Source organism: Geospiza fortis, unplaced genomic scaffold (assembly GCF_000277835.1).
Source record: "Geospiza fortis unplaced genomic scaffold, GeoFor_1.0 scaffold203, whole genome shotgun sequence".
Classification (NCBI taxonomy): domain Eukaryota; kingdom Metazoa; phylum Chordata; class Aves; order Passeriformes; family Thraupidae; genus Geospiza; species Geospiza fortis.
This window is the reverse complement of record NW_005054385.1, coordinates 1,274,311-1,277,451: the sequence shown is the minus strand read 5'-3', so window position 1 is coordinate 1,277,451 and position 3,141 is coordinate 1,274,311.

The following is a 3,141-nucleotide window of genomic DNA, read 5'->3' as shown; positions in this document are numbered from 1 at the left end:
TAAAATACAGATACAGAAAAGGAATGTTTATGCAATACAAAAGGGAGAAATTCTAATACATACAAAAGAAGAGAACAAAGTACTGTGAAAAAAGGGGAAAAATGGCCAGGAAATGCAAATATATCCTGTATCTTTCCAAAATCATGTTAACTACTCCCCAAAGAACTGATTTTGTTTTCTCCAGCAAGATTATTTCAACTTGTGGAATCCAGAGAGCACCAGAAAATATCTTGCCTGATTCATATCTTCACCAATCCAAAAGACAGTTTTACAATTGAATCAGTCCTTGGAGGAGTAAGTGTCTATTTGTTCGAAAGCATTTTAAAGGGCTTAGCAACAGAGTGAGAAGAATCTCACATGTGACACTCCACACCACCAAGTATGCAGCTTATGAGTTTTGCGTGCCATTTCTCTGACAGCACAAACTCTATCTTGCTTTAACATGCAAGGATGGGCAGAAAAAAACCTCCCAGATACTTCTTTCTGTAGGGCGGGCTCATTTGGGATAAAAAACAGTATAATTTTGCAATGATCATTGCATGTGTAAAATGCCAAACCTTTCTTCCTGCTGGAACAAATCCTCAAAACATATCCTTTGACCCTAATTTAAGGGGTCTAAATTTGCTGCAAAAATCTTGGTGGTATCCAAGGGCTCTCTGTAAAGAGTTAGGAGTTTACGGTGCTAGGTGATGCAGAAGCATTCAGGAAATAGAATAGTTTTGTCCTATATTTATGAAAACATGCAACAGATGGGGGAAACATGAGGCCAGGCAGAGAAAGAGGAGAGAGTAAGGTAGCAATATAAGCATATTTTCAGATAGACAAGTGCAGCTAATTTGTTGAGAACTTTCATTGTAAGACCACCTTCTGGAGCTGTGTTTCTTCCTAGATTGTGTAAACTGCTTTTGCTTTTCTTACAGCACTTGGACACAAAGAAACGCTGAGATTGGATACTCCTGAAGAGGTGTGCTTGGGACAGCCAGAGCTACAGATGAAAGGTTTTTTCATGAGACTGAGAGTTGAGCTCAAACCAGAGAGATGTGTACCGTAACTGAATGTTCTGAAAGATAGAAAGATTGAGTTCATCTTCATGTTCTGCTCTTGCAGAGGGTATGACCCAGAAATGGAAGTAATTTTAATGGAAAGTAATGTGAAGAAGCTATGGTTGAAACAAGTAATCAACAGGGAGTAGAACTGACTGTCCTCAGCATCACTGAGTCAGGAAGCACTTGGAAGATGAGGAGCATGGTCAAAGAAAAACGGAGAAATGGAGAGGTGAAGAGGGAAGAGTCCTGGTATGTGGCAGCAGAGCTAAAGCAATCAACATCCCAGCTAGTGGAAAATGAGGAATTCTCCTTTGTTTTTAAGGAAGACAGTTTGCTTCTGCAGTGGTCAAACTAAGTTTTAGCAGCCTGGAGTTATTACAAGCAGTAAGATTTTTCCAGACCACCTCTAGATTTTTATAGGAGAAAGGTCACTTAATAACACCCTTTCTTGCAAGAATCCATCCCACAAGAATTTCCATTAATCCCTTGGCCATCACATTGCTGAAATATGTATTTTCCAGCTGCAGGAAGAGACTTGTCAATATGACCAGCCCCAAGTACTGGGATAGTTTTTTACAGCACATCTCACGTGAATGTGGTGCTTTGTGCAGTTTCTTCAGAAGCACATGTTTTGATTCACTTTAAGATAATTTAGAAGACAAGACTAGATGATTAATCTGCCTGTTCTGGATGCAGAGCTAAGGTATGCAATGTCAATGGGTTTCCATATTCCTATTTCACTACAGAAAGACGACAGCTGTGGATGAAGAGATCCTCCAGTGCCAACATACAAAGTTTGATCTGTTTCTCCCAAGGCCCACAGTCATCTTGGGGGCTAGCATCAATATAGACGTTCTATAAAGTGCTTTGAGGCCCTCTGGCATGCAAGGACTTCTTGGTGGAGGATGGTGACATTTTCTACTTGCTTCAATATTTCTTTTTTCCTCTCAGGTGTCTCAGGACAGATGCCAGCCTGCCTTTCTCCCTCTCAGGTTTGCTGGTAGCTCAGATTTCAGTTGGGTTCACAAGCATTTCCTGGTGTTTGGGTTGCGTCAACATGTGAGTTAAAAGCTATTTCCATCCCATAGTAGTTGATGAATGATACTCTAAACAAACAAATTCTTTGTACTGGTTTTTGCTGTTTTTCTCACCTGTAGTGGCATTGTAGCACCAATTTCAGAAACAGGGTAGTGCTAAATCTTATGGAAAAAGACACCTCTGAAATCATGAGGGAGTTGCTTTAAACAACTACATGAAAGAGATATTCTCCTGGGTGAAAACTGTGTACACTGGATTGGAATATCCAAAGCAGTAGTTCTCAAACTACTTTGTAGTGACACCACTGCCTGGATTAAAGAGAAAACCCTCCATTTAGGAAGGCTGTGCTTTCAGTTTCCATTTCCTCTTTGTGGGTCCCACACTTCCTTTTTCCAAAAATTTCTCCCTTTCTGCTGTTAACACCTCTCCATACTGTGAACGTTGTCGTGACATCCCTTTCCTAGAGTCATCATTCAGCTAAATTCTCTCCTTACCACAACAACTATAAGTGCTCATTCACAAAATAATAGGAAATGAAGTCAGCAATCCCGACATGTCTGTGCTAATGTATGATGGATCATTTCTGGAAAGACCTCCAGCACCCTGTCCTCATTCAACTGCATTAATTCTGTTTACTCTGTCAGAGTTTGCTGTCTTGTGCTTCAGAGTTTGCTGAAGGCAAGTCATTACACAGCGGCTCTGGCCCCTCAGCCCTTCTGCTGCAGCTGGAGATAGGAGAGGCACATTCTGGGATTTGCTAGGGCTGGTGAGGTACTGGAACCAGCCTTCTAACTCCCAAAAATAATTCTTGGAGGCCAGATATTCTAGGTATTTTCTAAAGATGGCCCATCTTTATGCCTGAAACTGTGAGCCTTCTTCAGCTGATTAAGATCATCCTTTTGGGCAATAAAGCATACACCAAAAGTATCCTTCAGCCAGTATCCTATATATTCCCTAAGCTTTCCTCTCTCCACACCACCCCATGACCTCTGTTTATAATAAACATCACAACACCATGAGGATTTTCGCACGAGGGAGCGAGTTGCCCCTCAGCAGA